Source organism: Lynx canadensis, chromosome A1 (genome assembly GCF_007474595.2).
Source record: "Lynx canadensis isolate LIC74 chromosome A1, mLynCan4.pri.v2, whole genome shotgun sequence".
NCBI classification, from domain to species: Eukaryota; Metazoa; Chordata; class Mammalia; order Carnivora; family Felidae; genus Lynx; species Lynx canadensis.
The window spans coordinates 205,613,304-205,635,879 of record NC_044303.2 but is presented as its reverse complement, the minus strand read 5'-3'; the positions used below and the strand labels follow the sequence as shown (position 1 = coordinate 205,635,879).

General features: G+C 38.6%; 1 protein-coding gene across 4 annotated transcripts in view; it reads left to right on the top strand.

Moving 5' to 3' along the window:
* The window catches only part of GHR (growth hormone receptor), a 274,390-nt gene that overhangs the window by 83,037 nt on the left and 168,777 nt on the right, over window positions 1-22,576 (top strand). The window contains exons 1-2 of one of the 4 annotated variants that reach the window (XM_030330526.1): window positions 13,407-13,423; window positions 18,657-18,808. The exons of 2 other annotated variants lie outside the window; for them this stretch is intronic. The gene's annotated coding sequence lies outside the window, so the exon portion shown is untranslated. Of the gene's footprint in view, window positions 1-13,406; window positions 13,424-18,656; window positions 18,809-22,576 lie in introns of those variants that run through there. One more of the 4 variants, XM_030330518.1, reaches the window with a different exon arrangement.

Below are 22,576 nucleotides of genomic sequence, written 5' to 3'. Positions count from 1 at the left end.
CAGGCAGTTGTTCAATGGAAAGAAGAGTGATGGTAGACACAGGTTGAGGACCAACCTAATGATTTCATGCATTTGGCGGTAAGGCTTAATTAAGATCCCAGTTTCATTCTGTTGGGATTTGTCTATTACCTGCTGGAACTCAGACTTGAGTGAACACTGGGTGGATCTAAAAACAGTAAGCCCAGAAGTTTGCACTTCTCTCAACTATAACTGTTTATTTAGCTGGAGAAAATTTAGTGGGTGGTCCAGGCTTCATAACCAGTAAGAAGGGAGTTGGGCTGTAAAAGCTTTGGTAAGGAGGCCAGTAGGAATCCTTCCATGTCGTCTGTTTTACAGGCCTGTAAATGAGTTCATTAGGTACGTTGGTCTTGTGGGAGCCATTATTTCAGCTTTCTCTCCATCGAGTTGCTTAGTATAAATCTAAGAACTATGCCCACCAAAGGCTCTTCTGGACCCATGAAATGAGTAACAATAGTAAATGCTAATAGAAACAAAGGCTTCATTTGGCTTACTTTTGGAGCGAGTTACAGAGCATAACTGTGATATTATAGAGTAGATTTTTGTTATTTACTTATGTGTTCATGTGGGTCATTGTAACCTCTAATTGGTATTTGTTCCTGACTTTTGTCAACGTGCTCCCACATGGGACAGGCAAAAGGCTTGAAGTTGGGATTAACATCACCAAGGTAACATAGGTTTTCCCCCTCATAAGAAAAACAAATAACAACTATTCAAGAATAGGGCACCACTGAGAGAATCCTAAAACAGAGGCTGCAGCTGAAGAACCACCCTACACCACAGAGGCTAAGACAGATTGCAAGAGTAAAAGAAGCAGCTACACACTGACCACATTGCCCCTCCACAAGGCCAGCACCAAAGGCAGAGGTCTCCCTTGAGCCTCCAGTTCCTACATTGGGAAGAGAACCCCAGGGGGACAGTTAGCACCACCCCCAGCATTGTAGGTTTCTTTTCAGGAGCCCCCACTCTAATCTTGCACCATGGGGATTTCAGGGAATCTCAGCCACTGGGAATCTGACTATGATGGAGAAAATGAGAGGGACTTGCAACAAGCAGCACATGGATCTTGGCAGACCAGGTTCACGCCTGCTGTGTCCTCGTAGTAAACCCAGCCAGAAGATTTGCTCATCTGTAGAACCAAATCAGGGTATACTCGGATGAGGGAACTCCATGGAGTGCAAGTCTGCCTGATTTGGGTCCTCAAATGAGGAGTTTTGCTAGCCCTAAACAAGGAGCTGAACCATAGTCCGACTCACCATGGGGAATGCCTTCTGGCCCCATCTGACCAGAAGGCCTGGTAACAACTCCTAAAAGCAGTGTGGCCTAGCAGCACTTGAGCTGAGAGGCGAGCAGGCAGAGTTGATCATCCCCAGAGCAAAGCCAGTACCAGGCATGGAACATTCCCAATGTATGCAGAGGCAGGGAGATGAATTCACAGCCAAGGCTGAGGGTAGCTCCCAGCTCCTCCCAATCAGAGAGCCTGTTTGGGAAACTGAGAGCAGTCTGGAGCAGCCCCTACGCTCATGCCCAGGCGTGAGAGCTGAGACAGCTCCACCTACCATGGAGAGTATCTTCCAGCCCCATCTGACCAGAAGAGCTAGAGATAACTACTGGAAGCTGTGCAGTCCAGTGACACTTGAACCAAGAGGTTGGCAGAGCTGGTACTTCGCAGAGCAAAGCCAGTGTCCCTGTTTGGTCAGGGAACTTGGGATGCAGGTTGGCTTGAGTAGGATAGCCACTAGCATGCTTTACCAACTCTAGAACTGCTTCTCCTGCTGTGCCCAGTCAGAGAAGCTAATTCATAGCCCCACCCATTGCTGAATATAGATTTCAGCCTGTTGAACCAGGGAACCAGACCCGGGCACATAGGAAGCTGTAGAGCCCATTCAGCAGCCCTACATATAGTGGCACTTGAACAGAGAGCACAACCCTTGGCTTTGTCTGTGGTCTCACCTGACCAGGAAATTGAATGCACAGTCTGGACTGATTTGGGTCCTCAAACAACAGGTTGTATAGGTCTGTCTTGATAGGGCAGGGAAGCTAATTCATAGCCCCATCTACTACTGAATATAGTACCCAGTCCCAACCATCTAGTAAGCCTGACCTAAGAATCTAGGCAACTGTGGATCTCATCCTACAGCTTCACTTAAGTAGGAAACAAAGCCAGCAGTCCTATCCAACTGTTCTCAGCCAGTGGCAAACCACTTCTACCACCATCCCCATCCTCTGAGCTTGGCAATTGCCTTGCTCAAAAATAGATCATAAAAGCAGGTGCCACTTGCCCAAGGACATTACCAGCAAGCACACACAGAAACCCAAAGTGAGCGGACTGGTGAAAAACTGTCTCTGCCAAAGCAGAGACCTGTAAGGTCTGGGAGAGGAGCCTGATTACTCAAATGAGGAGACAGCAATGTAAGGAGTCAAGGATCATAAAAAGGTAAATATGACACTGCCAGAGGAAAATAATAAAGCTCCAATAATAGGACACTAATAAAATGGAGATCTATGAACTGTCAAAGAATTAATAATAATTCTCTTAAAGAATTTTAATGAGCTACAAGAAAACACAGACAACTAAATAACATTGGGAAAACAATGCATGAACAAACAAGAAGTTTGACAAAAAGATAGCAGCCATCAAAAAAACAAATAGAAATCTTAGAGTTGAAAAATACAATAACTGAACTGAAGAGTTTAGTACAGAGTTTCAAAAGTAGACTTGGCCATACAGAAGAATCAGTGACCTGGAGGATAGGACACTAGAAATTACCCAGTCAGAGAAGGAAAAAGAATGAAAGAGTAAGGAAAGCCTATGGGTATTATGGAACACAATGAAAAGGAATATTTGCATTATGGGAAATCCAGGAGAAGAGAAAGGGACAGAAAGTATATTTTTAAAATTTTTTTTTTCAACATTTATTTATTTTTGGGACAGAGAGAGACAGAGCATGAACGGGGGAGGGGCAGAGAGAGAGGGAGACACAGAATCGGAAACAGGCTCCAGGCTCTGAGCCATCAGCCCAGAGCCCGACGCGGGGCTCGAACTCCCGGACCGCGAGATCGTGACCTGGCTGAAGTCGGACGCTTAACTGACTGTGCCACCCAGGCGCCCCTAGAAAGTATATTTAAAGCAATAATGGCTGAAAACTTCTCAAACCTGGGGAGAGGAATGGTTATCCAGATCCATAAAGCCCAAAGAATTCCAAAAAGATTGAACCCAAGTAGGACTATACCAAGACACATTATAATTAAATCATCAAAAGTCAAAGAATTTTAAGAGCAGCAAGAGAGAAGAGAGAAGTTCCAAACAAGGGAACCCCCATCAGACTACTGGCAGATTTCTCAGGCTAGGAGAGAATGGGATGACATATTCAGGATGTTGTAAGAAAATAACTGAAAATCAGGAATTCTATACCCAGTAGAGCTGTTTTTCAGAAATAAATAAGGGATGAAGACTTTCCCAAACAAACAAAAGCTGCGGGTATTTATTACCACAAGACCTGCCCTAAAAGAAATGTTAAAAGGAGTTCTTTGAAAATTAAAATAATGCTAATTAACATCATAAAAACATAAAAAGATAGAGTAAATCCTTCTGGTAATATGTTTTGTTCTACAATATGGTAATAGTGGGGCATAATTCACTTAAAACTCTAGTTTAAAAGTTAAAATCAAATGTAGTAAAAATAACTTTTGGCTACAATATTCTGTTATAAAATTCATGTTACAATAAAATAACATGTAGATTTTAAAAGCAAAAACTTAAAATGTGACCAGGAAGAGAAGTAAAATTATAAAGTTTATGCATTTTATTGAAACTGTTATCAGTTCAAAATAGGGTATTATAAATTTATGTAAGCCTAATGATAACCACAAAAGAAAATCCTATGGTAGTTATATAATAGGACATGATAAAGAAGTCAAAGTGTACTGATAACAAAAGACATCAAAACACACAAAAACAGCATGATAAGAAACATGGAACAATGAATCTACAAACAACCAGAAAATAGCAAAATAGCAATAGTAAGTTCTTACCTATCAGTAATTACTTTAAACATAAATGAATTAGGGTTTCCAATTAGAAAACATAGAATTGTTGAATTGATTAAAACAACAACAACAACAACAAGATCTAACAATATGTTGGCTTCAAGAGACTCACTTTAGCTTTAGAGAAGACACACATGGACTGAGAGTGAAGGGATGGAAAAATACATTTTAAACAAATGGTAACCAAAAAAAATAAAAAAATAAAAAAGGAAAAAGAAGAAAAAAAACACAAAAAGTAAAAAGCAGGGGTAGCTATCCATATATCAGACTTTAAATCAAAAATGTGAAAATGATACAAAAAAGGTCATAATGTAATGATAAAGAGGGCAACACATCAAGAAGATATAACAATTGTAAAGACTTGTGCACCCAACATTAAGGCACCTAAATATGTAAAACAAAAACTAACAGAGCCAGAAGGAGTAATATAATAATAGCTGGGTATTTTAATTCCCCATTCTCGGCAGTGGATAGATCATCTAGACAGAGAATCAATAAGGAAACAGATTTGAGCACCACTATAGACCAAATGGACCTAACAGACATATACAGAGCATTCAATCCAACAACAGCAGAATGCACATTCTTCTCAAGCACACATGGAACATTTTCTTGGATAGAACATTTGGTAGGCCACAAAACAACCTTAGCCAATTCAAGAAGATTGAAATCATACTGAGTATCTCCTGTGAGCACAATGACATGAAATTAGAAATCAATAATGAGAGGAAGACTGAAAAATTCATGAACCCATGGAAATTAAACAGCAGTCTGCTCCACAATCAGTGGACCAAAGAAGAAATTAAAGGAGAAATAAAATAGCTTCTTGATATAAATGAAAATACAAACACAGCCTACCACAGTGTAGGATGCAGCAAAACAGTTCTAAGAGGAAGGTTCATAGCAATAAATGCCTAGATTAAGAAGCAAGAAAGATCCCAAATAAACTACCTAACTCTATGCCCTAAGGAACTAGAAAAGAGAAGAGCAACCAAGCCCAAAATTAGCAGAAGAAAGGAAATAATAAAGCTTAGGGCAGAAATAGGAGAAAACCAGTAGAAAAGATTAACCCAACTAAGAGTTGGTTCTTTGAAAAGATAAACAAAATTGACAAACCCCTAGATAGACTATCCAAGAAAAAAAGAAAACCCAAATCAATGAAATTATAAATGAGAAAAGAGACATTACATCTGACAATAAAACATTCGAAGGATTGTAGGAGGCTACTATGAATAACTGTATGTCAACAAATTGGACAACCTAGAAGAAATAGAAAGATTCTTAGGAACATACAACATACCAAGGCTGAGTCAGGAAGATATAGAAAATCTGAGGAGACCAATTACTAGTTAAGGAAATTGAATCAGTAATCAAAAATCTCCCAACAAATAAAATCTCAGGACCAGATGACTTCATTGGCAATTTTACTAAAAATTCAAAGAAGAATTAACACCTGGAGCACCTGGGTGGCTCAGTCAGTTAAGCATCTGACTCTTGATTTTGGCTCAGGTCATGATCTCACGGTTTGTGAGATGGAGCCCTCTGTTGGGCTATGCAGTGACAACATGGAGCCTGCTTGGAATTCTCTCTTTCCTTCTCCAACCCTCCCCCCTCCTCTGCTCATGTTCTCTTTCTCTTTCTCAAAATAAATAAGTAAACTTTAAAAAAAGAATTAACACCAATCTTTCTCAAAATCTTCAAAAAAAATAGACAGAGAGAAGACACTCCCAAACCTATTTTCAAGGCCAACATTATCCTGATACCAAACCCAGAAAAAGACACTACTGGAAAAGAAAACTACAGGCCATTATTTCTGATGAATATAGATGCAAAAATTCTCAATAAAATACTAGTAAACCAAATCAGCAGCAAAGCAAAAGGATTACTTACCATGATCAAGTGGAATTTATCCCTGAGATGCAAGAATGGTACAACATACACAAATAAATCAATGTCATACATCACATTAATAGGATGAAAGAAAAGAATCATATGATAATAGATGCAGAAAAACAAACATTTCACAAAATTTGACATCCATTTGTGATAAAAATTCATAACAACTTAGGCATAGAAGGAATGTATCTCAACGTTATAAAGGCCATATAGGACAAGCCCACAACTAACATCATACTCAATGGTGAAAGGTTGAAAGCTTTTTCTTTAAAATCGGGAATAAGACAAGGTGTCCACTGTCACCACTCCTACTTAACATAGTACTAGAAGTCCTAGCTAAAGCAATTGGGGGGGGGGGAGGAAGAAGGAAGGAAGGAAGGAAGGAAGGAAGCAACGAAGGAAGGAAGCAACGAAGGAAGAAAGGGAGGAAGCAAGGATCAGAATTGGAAAGGAAGAAGTAAAATTATCTCTGATTGAAGATGAAGGATTTTATATAGAGAAAATCTTAAAGATTAAACTGTTGGATCTAATCAATAAATTCAGTAGTTTCAGGACCCAAAATTAATATATAAAAATCAGTAGCATTTCTATACACTAACAATGAATTTTCTGAAAAAGAAATAAATCCCATTTATAATAGTATAAAAATAATAAAATACTTGGGGATAAATTTAACTAAGGAGGTGAAAGAACTCTACTCAGAAAACAAGACATTGATAAAAGAAATCAAAGAAGTACAAATAAATGGAAATATATCCTGTGTTCATAGACTGGAAAAATTAATATTATTAAAATGTCAATACTGCTAAAAGCCATCTATAGATGTAATGCAATCCCAAATAAGATTCCAATGTCATTTTCTTTACAAAACTAGAAAAAAAAAACACTCTTAAAATTTATATGGAACCATGAAAGCCAAAGAAATCCTGAGAAAGGACAATAAAGCAGGAGGCATCACACTTCCTGATTTCAAGGTATGCTATAAAACTATAGTAATCAAAACAGTATGGTACTGGCATAAAAACAGACAAATAGACCAATGGAACAGAATTGAGAGCTCAGAAATAAACCCAAGCATATACGGTGAACTAATATTTGACAAGGAAGCCAAGAACACTCAATGGAGAAGATAACCTTTTCAATAAATGATGCTGGGATAATTGGATATTCACATGGAAAGGAATGAAATGGGACCCATATTTAAAAAAAAATTTAATGTTTATTCATTTTTTAGAGACAGAGAGAGACAGAGCATGAGCCAGGGAGGGGCAGAGATAGAGGGAGACACAGAATCCAAAGCAGGCTCTAGGCTCTGAGCTGTCAGCATAGAGTCCAATGCGGGGCTTGAACCCATGAACCATGAGATCATGACCTGAGCCAAAGTTGCCCTGAAAATGGGACCCATATTTTAATGCCACTCACAAAAATTAACTCAAAATGCATAAACTTAAATGTAAGACTTGAAACCTCATGAAACTTTAGAAGAAAGCATAGGAATAAAGGCCTTCGACATGGGTCTTGGTAATGATTTTTTAGACATGAAACCTAAAACACAAGCAACAAAAGCAAAACTAAACAAATGGGACTACATCAAACTAAAAGCTTTTGCACAGCCAAAGAAACCCTCAGCAAAGTGAAACAACAACTTACAGAATGAGAAAAAATTATTTGCAAACCATATACCTGATAAGGGGTTAATATTCAAAATATATAAAATACTCCTATAAGTCAATAGCATAAACAAACAACCCAATTAAAAAATGAACAAAGAACCTGAATCCATAGAAGATGCCCAAAGGCCAACAGGTACATGAAATGATGTTCAACATCACTAGTTGTTAGGAAAATGCAAATTAAACCACAATGCGATATCACCTCATGCCTGTTAGGATAGTCATTATCAAAAAAGAGATAACACATGCTGGCAGGGGTGCGGAGGAAGGGGGGGGGCGGGGGCCCACTACACTGTAGGTAGGTGGGATTGTAAATTGGTGCAGCCAGTCTGGAAAACAGGATGGAGGTTTCTCAAAAAAGTAAAAATAGAACTACCACATGATCCAGTAATTCCATTTCTGGGAATGTATCCAAAAGAAACAAAAATACTAATAGGAGAAGATATGTACACTGCCGTGTTTACAGCAACATTATTTACAATAGCCAAGACCTAGAAGCTATCTAAGTGTCCAGCAATGGATGAACGGATAAAGAAATTAGGATATGCAATAGAACATTATTCAGCCATTAAAAAAAAAATCCTACCATTTGGGACAATATGCTTGGAACTTGAAGGCATGATGCTAAGTGAGAGAAGTCAGAGAAGTCATACAGTATTTGTCCTGTAGGTATGTATGATTTCACTTATATTTGGAATCTAAAACAAGCAAAAGAACAACACTCGTAGAAAGAAGAGGTGGGGGATAGGGGAGGGGGAAGGGGGAAGGTGGTAGAGAGTACAAACTTGCAGTTATAAAATAAATACGTACCACAGATATAATGCACAACATAATGAATATAAACTAACACTACTGTTTGATCCACGGGAAAGTTATTAAGAGTGTAAATCCAAAAGTTCTCATCATAAGGGGAACATTTTTTTTAATTGTATCCATATGAGAAGATGGCTGTTAATGGAATCCCTTATGGTCATCACTTCACAGTATCTATAAATCAAGCCATCATGCTGTGTGCTTTAAGCTTATACAGTGTTGTACGTCAATTATTTCTCAATAAAACTGGAGGAAAAAAAGACCTGAGACTGGTGCAATTGAGATGTAAAACCTTAATAAATTGTCCCCTTAATTACTTCCTTTAAAGCACTTCAGTGAATTTGTTAGATTTTTCTCAAGTGTAGCAGAGATTAACATTAATTTCTTATGTTTCACTGCTACTCTTAATGCCTAGAAACAGTCCATCTTTATCATAAAGACTTAAAGGCAAAAATTCCTAAAGAGGCAGTATGGTCCAGGAATTGAGGACTCTGAAATCAGATGGGCTACTTGGAATCCTAGTTCGGCTACTTCCCCACTGTGTGACCTTGGGCTTCAAGGTCCTCTCCGGCAACATACAATGTTTGTAGAGCTTCACAAAATGTAATGAGCTTCTAATAGTGTTTCACCCTGTTGCCTGGGAAGTAGGAGAGAAATGTTAAGGGGAAAGGAGGCAAGGCTGAGGGGCAGGGGCAGTGAGAGAGAAAGCTAAAAAAGGTAAGGTAGAAGAAATCTCCAGTATAAAATGGCTATTTTTTTGTTTTGTGTTGTTTTCTAAGAAGAGACATATAGGTGTGCTCACGTAGCTTTGAAACACCTTAGCACTCATCAGCAAAAGGTGGAAACTCATGCTGAAGCAGAGTGACCTACATCCTAGCCATTTGCCTGGGCATCCCTTTGGTCAGATTGAGCCCTGCTGGAACAAAGGATCTCGGGGACAGGATTGGGACAAACTTAATGGGGCTGTTTGCACTGGATTGCCAAAATGTGTAATTACTCACCGGCGCTTGCTAAGGAATCCATTCAGGGTTTTTGGCCCAGAAAGGATTACATTTACTATTTGGAGGCATCTTTTTCAGGCAACCTGTCCAGGCTTTTGTGACAGTTCTTAGTTTGACATGTAGCAGTTGAACCTACTGGTTAACTCATTAGACATCTGTAATTTAGGAGCTCATCTTCTCGAAAGAAAAAGAACCCTTAATCATGTCCTAGTTCTTTCTTCTAAGAATGACCATAACTGGGAGTTTAATATCAATGGACTAATTGGAGGGTTGAAAAAATATGTTTTGGAAAGACAGTGATAACTTAAGAATTGTCTTTAGATGAAGGTTTCCTTTTTAAAACCTGAACTGAGCTTTATCGAAACAATAACTGAACTTTGAAATAAGAGCGAACTGCCAGGTTAGAAGCTCCAGGAGGGCAGGGATGTGTCTGTGCTGTTTATGACTCTAACCTTTGGGCCTCGATTAGTACCCAGGGCATAGACACGCAATAAATGCCGAATGAATGAGTACAATATTTATAGTATTGTGGCTGTCCCTTCGAGTAATAATAAGCCAAAGGGGGATAGAAGATGTCTGTAAGCCAAAACTGAAGTCCTTATGCTTGAAATGTCATCATGTCTTTCTGGTCAGAAATTACTTCGTCTGTTCCAATTAAGAGAAAATTGTGAGGTTAAGGAAACAAAGTGAGATGTTCTATTCATATTGTGTTTGACATCTGCATTAAGTTTGGAGTAAAAATTCCCCAACTCCTATTGTGTTGAAATTGTCAGATGTTTCTTAGTGGTATTGTTCGTTCCAATTTGAAGTGAAATTAGGTTGCTGCCATAGAGTAGACATATGTTTTACGTTATTAAAATGGCATGCCTTCTGGGCATCGCTGGGTACTCCAAAAGCTTGCAAGGTTTCTCTTGATGCTGTGCCCTATTGCTATTGCAGAGTCTGATAACCAGATTAGGCTTATTCCCTCCCTGATATTCTTTTGATCATTTCACAATACATCAAGTTCATGCACACAACTAACTGGCTCAGTTCTCTAGTCTTCTCCGATTACATCTAAAAGTTTAGACATTAAAAAAAAAAAATGGTGAAAATCCTTTCCCTTCGCCACCCTCCCCTCCCTTTCTTTCCCTAAAAATGTTTTTTTTTATTTCATGAAACTAGTAATAATATTAATCATTAATTAATTGTACTGATACTATTGTACTGATACTATTAGGGGATGTGTGTGCCGTTGTTTCGAACCAAGCCTGTAGACATAGAGCAAGTGGTCAAGAGAGATGACAACTGATGGTAGCTGAAGTTGCTTCTTAGAATAATTAAGTACTACACTGGCGATTATATTAATGCTGAAATTTCTTATTAAATGTATTTTGTGTGTGTGCATGTTGTTGCTTGTTTGTTCTCTTACAGTCTTCTTGGGATGTGAGAAACACATATGCTTAGGAAACAGAGCCTCCTTTTCTCCTGTTGGTATGGAAGACATATGCAGAAGGAATGAAGGGATGTGTTTTCTCTTGCCAGGGCTCTGTGAGAAATAACACTGGTAGAGAAAAAGACTCACAGAGAAGTAAAAGCTTATGACACTTTCTCCTGGAAGATTAACCTTACCTTCTTCAGTGTTTCCCCTGCCTCAGAGAGGCACATTTGGAATGACCAAAGCAGAGTGCCCAGCTTCTCTGCTCAGAGTTAGCCAGCCTTTCGATCCCCATCTTCCTCTTTCCAGTGCGAGTGGAACATTGCATGACCATTTCTGACTTTTCCTGCCATTAGCACACTCAGCCTAGATGAAAAATTCCTAGTTGAGGGGGGTGGGGAATTTTGGCATTCACAGAGAACCAAGTTGATATCTGATGTGTCCACTGGAGAAAAGGGAGAAAGAATTATTCTTTGGGACTCTGAAAATGTAAACACAAATAGAAAATTAAAGCTGAAGAATCCACTTGGAGTCAATAAAAAGTGTTAAACTCTCCATTTGTCATGTGACTTATTCTTGGCATTCAAGAAGCCAGAGGCTCTTGTGGTCTAATCTGGAAAGAGTCACTGACTCGCTGCGTCACCTTGGCCAATTGGTTGATCTCCTTGTGCCATAGTGCTCAGTCCAGCTGCTGGATGGGATGAAAAAGCAAGACCTCACTGAAACCAGATGCTGCCTCTCTGAAAAGCTTTCAGCAATAAATAATATCGTATATACTTTGTTCCTGGCAGCAAGTACTGAACTGTTATAACCCCCTGTTTTCACTTGCTTCTAAATTTCTGGAAATTTCTCCTTTGGGCTTGAATTTTTCCATGCTTGTCCTCAGCCCAAAGCTTTTTGGAAAGTTTGACCAGAATTTCACTTAGCTATTTTTCCTGAATGATGGGAGAACAAGGGCACTGCATTGTTTTTTTGCTCATAAAATAAATTTCAATTTTTCCTGGTCTACCTCAGAAAAATAGCTGAGCTGCTATATTTAAAGCATTTAGTAAAGGAATCATGGTACAGTAAAGAATGCCCGCAGAAGACAGTTTTAGGTTGCTTGGTATATTCTGTCTTTAAACAAGACCACACACAATCAGGACACATAAAAAGTTTGAGTTTAATTTTAAAGATGGCCAAAATGGAAGATTCCAAATATTTTCTCAGTAACCCATCCCTGGTTACCAGAGGCAACTTGAGCTACCATCAGTTGTCATCTTTCTTGACCACTTGCTCTATGTCTACAGGCCTGGTTCCTAAAAAGACTTCATGATTATGGCATTGAATTTTGAATAAACTTGACCATGTCTTTCAGGTAGCCTTCAAAGAACGCTTCTCTGATCATCATCCTTTCACAGCACTTATATTTGCATACATGCGTGATATCTTCAGTATGTTTCCCTACCATACCAATAGCTCCATTAGGGCAGGACCATCTGTTTTACTCACCATTGTCTCTACAGCACTTAGCTTACTGCTGAACATACAGTAGAACCCATTGCTGATTGAATAAAATGGCCTTGGGTGCAGTTGTTCTTGCTGGAATTTGTTCATAGATTTGCCCACTCAGACATGCATGCATACATTCAACAAGCAACATTATCTACTTTGTGCCAAAGCATTACTGGGAATCCATCTGTACTATGTCAGATAGCACAGAAGTTCTTAAGGATTTATTACATATGCAGCAAAACAAAAACAATTACATTATTTGGATACCATTACTGTACCTATAATTGGAATATTGGGCTAAAAAAGCCAAAGCCAACCCCGGGGAATTTATCATTTATTGAGCATCCCTATATGCCTGGCACTGTATTCGGTACTGAAAAGAGAACAATCAGTAAGACCGTCTCTGACAGGAAGTCACTTACAGGTTAACAATGGCAAGAAGACAATACTAAAATAACTATTATACAAGGGAGAACATAATAAAGAGTCAAAAGCAAGAGAGAGATTACTGTACCACAAGATATCTTGTGATCTTATGCAAATCTGACGAATCAAGAAAAGTGTTTCCTTTTTGGTCAGAGGTCCCAGGAAATAAGCAGTTATGGTTCCTTTCAAAGCCACATCCTACACTTCTCAGTCCTACTAGCCTTGCATGCTCTCTCTGTGCCTTCAACCATGAGAAACTGGTCAAATATATCAGTACTGGAAAACAAACTGGAATGAAGCTCAAGCTCTTGACATGAAGGTTCTTAGGGTTGTTGTTGTGTCCAGAAGACCCTAAGACCTCTTCATGTTTTACAGGCATGAGTATGTTTTTGTCTGTAGGTTTCCTTGTTTTGCCCCAGGTTTGAAGAACATGTTACAGTGACATAAGCGTGCACAATTATAGGTGATTGAATTGAGGACTAAGCTCCAGCCACACTGATTTTCCTTCTGTTACCTCATCCACCAGGCTCTTCCCTTGCCTGGAATGCTTTGTGCTCAGATTTTGGCATAGCTGACTCCTCTTGTCATCCAGTCTCAACTCAACTGAAAGATCTTCTGTGATCCCAGTTAGATGAGTAAGTCCCCCACCCCCATTTCCATCACCCTGTTATGGTTTCTTTATAGCATTTATTCCGTCTAATAGTTCTTTTCTCGCTTACTAGTTTATTTTTTATTGTCAATTTTCTTTCACTAGAATGTCACTTCCATGAAATAGGAGACCTTTATCACCCGTTTGGAGGGCCCTGGAAATTGTGTGGCATATGATAGGCACTCCCACATGTTTATTGAATGATAAATTGAATGTGTGAGTGGCTAGGTGCTGAGGGAAATGGTCTGCAGTCCTATTGCGCTCTTTGCCTGAAGAAAACTTCTTGCAAGAATATCAGGTGCAGGGGCGCCTGGGTGGCGCAGTCGGTTAAGCGTCCGACTTCAGCCAGGTCACGATCTCGCGGTCCTGGGAGTTCGAGCCCCGCGTCAGGCTCTGGGCTGACGGCTCAGAGCCTGGAGCCTGTTTCTGATTCTGTGTCTCCCTCTCTCTCTGCCCCTCACCCGTTCATGCTCTGTCTCTCTCTGTCCCAAAAGTAAATAAACATTGAAAAAAAAAATTTTTTAAAAAAGAATATCAGGTGCCTTTGCCTTAGCTTGAGGTGCCTTTGCCTTAGCTCCAGCCCATACCTCTCTACATGTGCAACAGTGGGCACTAGGAACACACATATCGATGTTTTTCGATTAAAGGATGGCATCTTGGATACAGGTTCCCTTTAGGCTGTAATGTTGTTGAGGCCAGTATCTCTCAAGATTTAATTCATGTTTCTTAACCTGAGCCTTTCACACAACTGATATACCAGGTGTGATTTAGAATTTTGCTTCGGGTTTATAAAGCTGTTTATGCTGTATATCTTCTCTGAAACTTTTCCAGCACATTTTAAAAGCTCTACAGTTTTGCTTGCTAATGATTTTCATCTGCCAGAGAGCTTGTCTATTTAAAAAGCAGATCACTGAAGACACTTTTGGCACATATATTTCATATTACTTAAGTTAATTTTGTTTTAATTTTGTTTTGTTTTGTTTTGCTTTGCTGGGAAAACCTGTAATAAAGGAAGAGAAAAAACTGACTTCTCTTTTTAAAAGTGAAGATGTTACTTGGGCGGAGAGTTGTAGTTACATAAAATGTACTTCTCTAATTCTTAACTGAATCAAAAATGGGACAAGCAGATAATTTTTGGAAATAGTTTGGGTTGAAAGGTTTTGGCATATTCATGGGTTCTCTCAGCTGCTCAAAAATAATTTTGAAAGTCTTATTTGCATTCTCCAAATTAAAGATTTTGGCCAAAAGGAAATGCTAAAGTCATGGTTTTTCTCAGGTTGACTTGTTGGGTGTTAGGAATTTATAAGCAGGATTTTGAAGGGGGATCATAGATGGGACCTTTGTACAAAGTCATTGGGCCAAAATAAACACTCCATTGTTCCATAGTTTTGTATTGCAAATAGGAAAACATCCCTATAATTATTCTATTAAGGGGACACAGATTACCAGATTTATAAGAAAAGGCCAGTGGTTGATTGAGCCACTTTTTGTGTGAAGGGTGGTGCACAGTAACTGCCAAATTTCTGTCAACACAAGAAAAAAACATCCATATATCAAAAAAATTTTTTTCTCATGTATTATGTAAGAAATTTATGCATGCTAGTACTTAGCAGAAGAAACTTTCTGTTTTCAGCAATCTGTTGAAAAATCTTGATCAAAGGCATTTCCTATTTGAAGCTTAAAAGTGACAATGTAAATACAGATAAATTCAGTCTTAGCATCTTTTTACCACGTTTTCACTCTGGCAATAATATTAACTATGGTGATCAAAATAAAACTGCTAAATATAAAAACATTTTTCTCAGGAAGCATCTAGGTGGCCCAGTTGTTTAAGCGTCCACTTTGGTTCAGGTCTTGATCTTGCACTTCATGAGTCTGAGCCCCGTGTAGGGCTCTGTGCTTCCAGCTCAGAGCCTGGAGCCTGCTTCAGATTCTGTGTCTCCCTCTCTCTCTATCCTTCCCCTGCTCGTGCTTTGTCTGTCTCTCTCAAGAATAAATAATCATTTAAAAATTTTTTTTCTTTGATCTTGAAATAACAAGTCAAAAAAAAAAACCCCACCCACTACTCATCCTACAAAAGAAATTGGTGTCTAATTATCACTCTTTTCTGCTGCCAAGGTGGGTTGTCATTGCAGCTGCTGGCTGGGCAACTTTTCTCACTCACAAGGTTATTTGTCCCTTCATAAGAAAGAGGATCAAAACCCAAAGATGTGCCTCCTTGTAGTGAGATTGGCTCTGTTTCCGTTCAACCAAGCCTCCTTTACTGGAGGAGAAAAATAACATTTTATCAGGGCTCATAACTTTCTGGACATTATGCAAGATAATGGAGGAGGCAGAGATGAGGTCTTGCTTCCAAATGTCAGATCTCTTTCCCTTTGGGCACTGAGGAATGAAGGGGCAGAACTGAAAAGCTCTAGATCATTTTTAAGTAGATTTTTTTTTTGTGACCCACATGATCACATTTATCAGGCACCTTTTCCAATATGAAGCAGTGTCAGTTTAACAGCAAATATATTCAGTAAGTCTCTCCTGTCCAAAGGATATTGATAGTTTGGTAAAGAGAAGACAGTGTACATCTCACTGTCGTAGACAGGCTGTGGTAACCTGAGTGAGCTCAGGTGACAAAGAAAATACATTGGAACTACAGAGCAAGAAAAATCCCTCCTGATTTGGTAGCTGAGGACAACTTTCATGACAGGCGGGGTAGGCCTGGAAAGCTTGGTAGATCTTACAAGATGAAAAGAGCTAAAGTGTCGAGAGAAATAGCTGGGTATGCCAAGTAGTATTGTACATTATTGACTAAGAGTTTGGGCCAGTCCATACAGCAAAGTTAAAGAAGTTGAGTATAGAGGGGAATATAGCTTAAAAATAGACCAGGACAAGTTGTTTGGGGCCTTGATTGTCAGCTAAGGACTCAGGGTCCTTAGGGAAGTCATTAAAGAATATTAAACAAGAAAATTTCATGTTTGGAGATAGACTTTCAATTCCTGGCGGAAAATTAAATGATGAATTGGGGACAGAAGAGTTGGACAACAGGGACTGTGTGGTAATAGTCCCCAAAATGAACAAAGGGAATAGATCCACTTTTGTATGTGATTACAGTAAGACCTCTTCACAGATTAGTGTATTTCAAAGGAGTAGTATCTGTTTAGAGCACAAATTAAGTGGAACAATTCAGTGGAGTTTCATTGTAATGGGATTTAGTTTGGTGATCCAGCTGTGGAATTAGGAACAATATCTCATGATGATGCAGATCACAGTGAGCTGATAAACCCTGTAGGACATGTATATTCAAGTATATACATCAGTACACATTTCTCTTTACTTGTTAAAATTCTGGCCATCTTCTTACTATCTGCAATGCTGAAGATTGGAAGGCTGTTTGTCTTTGCCAACAGTTAAGGCAGCTCATTCCCTACAACTACAAGATGTCTGAGTCCTGAAAGTGAATCTGTCTGGCAAGTTTTGAATTTGACAGCCTTCATGAGAGTGAGTGTTCCACACTGTTTAACTGAAGCCCATGTCACAGACACTGCCTAACTCATGGTAGGTCACTCAGTTCCTGCTCCATTTGAGGTCTCAGCTGGTTTCAGATCCATAGTGGAAATACCCTCCTTGCCTAAGCTGAGTTAATGAAATACATTCACTCTTGTCATCCCTTCATCTTTGAGATATAAGATCTATGATTTTTTGGCGGGGGATCTATGATTTAAAAATATCCCATTATTAACTAAAAATGGAGCCAAACTTCATTCTCAGGACCAAAAGAAAAGTGAACAAATGGAGGGACTCTTTAGCCCACCTTCCCTATGACGCGCGCGCCCCCCTTCCTCACCTGCAACAAGTTAAATGTAACATTAGCACTAAACAGGCTACAACTTACAACACAATTAAAATTGTGATCAAAGAGGAGAAATTGTCATGTGGATGTTCAGTTTTAGAAATGATAATGAGGAAGACTCAGACAATCAAACATTTGTGAATGAGTGGGGGCACTTACCTCTGAAATGACTGACATGGGAGGAAATGTCCACACTGTCTTAGAGAATAACAGATGTTGCCAGTTTAGTTGAAGGGGCAAGACAGAGAGCCATGATAGAACTCAGAGTGGCACATACGGTGTTATCTATTGCATACTTTGCCTTTTTGCTGTAAAGCGGGGACCACATTGGAACATGAAAAATAAAATCTTTTCAGACTGGGAAATAATTAGATGTCAAATCACAGACTTTTAAATTTTCTAAATACTGATGCAACTCAATTGGGGCTCTAGAAATGACTACCAGTGCCCAATCTTTTATTAACATATAAGGAGTGCCTGTTTTGCACAAGCTCTGTCATATTCAGAGATAGATTGTTGGCACAAACTAAGTCAGTCACCTATCCTCTTGGCTTTTCGTCTCTTTTAATGAGAGGAATAGCTGGAGTGTTTTCTAGGGAAGCAGTTGAAGCTGCTGGTCAACTCTATGGGAAATGTTTGTGAAGGATACTATTATATGACATGCAGAATAAATATATAAGGAAAATACTTCTTCACACATGAAATATAAAAGGAAGCCTATTTGGAATATCTTTTTTTAAGAGTAAAATCCTTTTATTTAAGCCACTGATTCTCTTTCTAAGGAATTCTCAGTAGGAGCTTCTGAGTTTATCCTCAGTGGTTCCGGTGACAAGAAAAGAAGATGAATTATGGCCTTTCTCCAGATACTTTCTGCCATCATTTGAGACCATGAATGTGGCATTCTGGTGCTTTTGCACTCAGGAACTGACATAACCACAGATGTGTGAAGCTCACTCTGGATCATTACACTACAGGGCTTCTGCCTGTGCTGTCATTTTATTGTTACTGTATTATTAATTATGATGGCTCTCAACCAACTGAAATATGCTATAGTCTGTGAAATGTTTTGGTTCTTGTTTTAATAAGTGTTTGCTGGAAGGTTCCACGGTGGTCTACGTGAGTAAGATGAACCAGCTTTGGCATACCCATTTGTTGTGACTTACGTGACTAAATAATATCCCCAGGTCCAGCTTACCTAGGGCTTGTGCATGTGTTTGTGATTTCCAGGGACAGAGACTGAGAACCATTTGTTAATCATTGTGCCCCAAATCAGTTTTTCACTGGAGTGAAGTGCTTAAATTAACTTTTTTGAAGCTAGTAAAAAATATGCTTTTTTTCTTTTTTCTTTTCTTTTTTTTTTTTTTTTTGCACTAATCAGACACGGCTGGCACCAGAACTCTGGGAAGCCTTGTGACAGGACCTAGCCTGTGCAATCTCACATGTGATTTGCCGTTCTTCCTGGAAGGTCCACTCTGTGGCTTTTCTCTGGAATCTATGAAGAAAATGTTCCTCAGCCTAGCCTAGAAACAGGTATTGAGAAAGCTCCCCTTCCTTGTCATATTACACTGTGTCTGGGGAGGGCCAACTGCTGAGCCATGAGGGTGGGTAGGGTGGATATGGGGGTGACAGTCATGGATTCAGTGACCGGAACTCACCTGAGTAACCATTCCAACCCTCCTCTGTCAGTGTTGTCCAGGAGTGGGTGCCCTACACAAACTCCTCTTTATCAGAACCTCTTTTTATCTTTCTATCTGCATAAATTTGTGCGGGCTTGTTATTTTTGACCCTGGGCAGGGATATAGATTTAGAGCTCTCTAATACTCTTATTTTTTTTAATATACTCAGGACCCTAAAATAAGTGTCCCTGTACCTGCCACCCAGATGAATACATCAAAAGTAAATATTTTTCCCATGTGTGCTGCCTAGCTTCTATTTGTAAAGAAACAAAGTACACAGGTGAATTTGAGGTTCCCTGTTTTGCCTTTCTCAGCATCACCCTACTCTCTGCTACCCCAGAACAACTGCCATGTGTTGACCTTTGTACAGTCCCGTTTTTATACATTTAAATTTTGCTACATATATAAAACATGATTATTGTATGCGTGAAATACAAATTATTTGTGTATTTTAAAATACTCATGGGATGCCTGGATGGCTCAGCCAGTTAAGCGTCTGACTCTTGATTTCAGCTCGGGTCATGGTCTCACAGTCATGAGACTGAGCCCCATGTCAGGCTGTGCACTGGGCATTGAGACTGCTTGGGCTTCTCTCTCTCCCTCTCTGTCTCATGCACATGTATTTGCACACTTTCTCTCTCAAAAAAAAAAATAAAATTTTCATATATTTTGCTTTATTATTTCTTAAATATTTATTTATTTTTAGGAGCGCGCAAGTGGGGGGAGGGACAGAGAGAGGGGGACAGAGGATCTGAAGCAGGCTCTGCACTGACAGGCAGACAGCGGTGAGCCCGATGTGGAGCTTAAACTCACGAACCAGGAGATCATGACCTGAGCCAAAGTCTGACACTCAACTGACTGAGTTGAGCACCCAGGTACCCCCATATGTTTTACTTCAAATATGGACTGTGGTATTCTGGCAATCACTACTTTTACTATCAAACATTCTGTTTTCAGAATTTATGTTTTTATATTCCCCTTGCTCATTCTTTTAAAAATTTCTGTATATTACTCCATCTCATGAAAATATTACAACTTATCCATTCCCATACTACTGAAAATTTAAAATGATTCAATTGTTTTACAAAAATAAGTTGTACTGAAATCAATACCCTTAGACATTTCCTTTAGGATACAGGTAATAGAGTTTTTCTGGAGTATATATCAGTGGGCTTACCACATCATAGGGTATGTGCATTTTCGTGTTTGGTAGACACTAACAAATTGCTCTCCATAGTGCTCTCTTACCAATTTACACTCCCACCAGGTCCTTGCTCACACTTATTATCAGACTTAATTATGTGTGGGTTGGTAGATATGAATCAGTATCTCATTGTTTTAATATTCATTACTCTGATTATTCGTAAAATTGAACATCATTTTTATAGGGCCATTAGGATTTCCTCCTCTGTGAATTATCTATTTCTACTCTTTATTTACTCTTTTATTGTCTGTTCTCTTTATTGATTTACAAAAACGTGTAAGTGTGTATGATCCTAATGTATATGTATTTTAATATATGTGTTTATATTTCATACATTGAAAAATATATTGTTGAAAATTTTGCCTCCTGTCTGTTGATGGCATTTTAATTTTTTTCATGACCTCTTTTAACACAATCTTTCAATTTTGATATAGTTAAATTTCTTTTATTATTTTGCATTTTGTGCCTTGCTTAAGCAGTCACTTTCTCCTCCATGAGTATATTATATTTAAATGTCTCCTGTACTCTCAATTGCTTTAATTTACTTCTCAAAGTTTTGTTTTACATGTGTAGACAATGAATTTACATGGAGCTAATTTGTATATGTGGAGTAAAGCATGGATCTATTTTTATTCCATATGAAAAACCAGTTGTCTCAATACCATTTACTGAGCTCTATTCTTTCTCCATTATTTGCAGTGCCTTTTCTGTTGTGTTCTAAGATCATATATATGCTTTAAATTTTTCTAGGCTTTTTTTCCCTGTTGATCTCAACTTTCCTATCCTTATAAGGTACCATGCCATGTAAATAGTATGCCTTTATAATAGGCATTTTTTTCTTGTGCCACATAATTGTGAGAACGCTTGAAAAGTTTCATTTTAAGTATGCTGTTAGGTACAGGTTTTTGGGTGACATTTTTGTCAGATTCAGAAAACTCTGGATTTCTAGTTTATTAAGAGTTTATCATAAATGTTAAATTATAAACACTGGTTTTCTGCATGGTAGAATAACCATTTGATTACCTCTTTAAAATTATTAGTGCAGTAGATTATATTGCTAAATCTTTCTGATATTGAACTGTCCTTGCATTCCTGGTATAAATGTTACTTGTACAGGATGTTTCTATTGTATTATCTTTTGGGGCTTTTTTTCCCCCCAGAATGTCTTGAAGCATATTTTGGTAGACTTTCTTTTTTTTAGGTATTGATTTAAATAATCACTCTTCAGAAATGTTTCTTTGCAAAGCTAAAAATGCAAAGGTTTTTCTTTCATTTTTTTTCAAATATGTATAGTTATTTCCTGGCAATAATGATTCTCATTTCTGCCTACTGAGAAAAAACATCCACAGAACATGAGTCTATAACATCTCCTCTTTCTATTCCTAAACTATGTGAGGCCTGCCACTTTCCCAAGGCCATGATTATGCTCACCTTCTCTTTCCCTTCTTAGAGTCTGGGTGGGGTATGACCTTCTCAGTCTTCCCTGATGTGGGTCCCCTAACAACTGTGCTGATTCTTAAGGCAGCAGAGGCCTGCGACAGCCACATCATCAGTGCTGACCTTACACCCATGTACACATGCACCCCTCAGCTGGGCCGCTCACTCCCACATCAAGCAACATTAGTGTTCCCATTTCACACAGATTATCTATCCTTCTCCCAAAGTAGAAAATCTAACACATTTTAATTGTTCTTTGAGATAAACTCACCTATTTTCCTCATCTAAAATTTTCTTTCACCGTTTTTGATCAGTAGAAAATGTGGCCTATATTGTTTTTACAAACAATATTTGTTTGAGTTGGCTATCATGTTTTACCTTTGTTTTTCCTCACCATTTATTTAGTCATCTAATAAATCCTTATTGTATGTCTTCTATTGGCCTGCTGTGGTTATAGGTGCTTGGAAATATAGCAGTGAACAGAACAGATAAAATCCCTGAACTCATATAGTTGACATTCTAGTAAGAGGAGATAAATAAAAATCAGAAAATAAATAAAAATAAGCACTATGGAGAAGAATAAGATATAAGAGTTATTATTAATCTGGGTTTTCAGGGAAGAGCTCAAAGATGAAGTGATATTTTAATGGCTATTTGATGAAAATCTGGGAGAAAAATATCCCAGAGGGAATAGCATATGCTGCATGGGGTCTTCAAGAAACATCAAAGAGTCCAGTGTGGTTGGAGAAGAATGGGCAGGAAAAGTGTGGTAGATGAAGGCAGAGATAGTGATTAATGGTGGGGGGAGAGGGTCAAAGGAGACCCAAGTAAGACTTTTAGACCACTGTAAGCACGTTGGCATTTACTCTAAGTGAGATGGTATGCCATCTGAGGGTCTTGAACAAAAAACTGACATTTTCTTGTTTTAGCAAGATCTTGATGGGTGACTTATATATTTGGGGATAAGGGTTTTCAAGACCA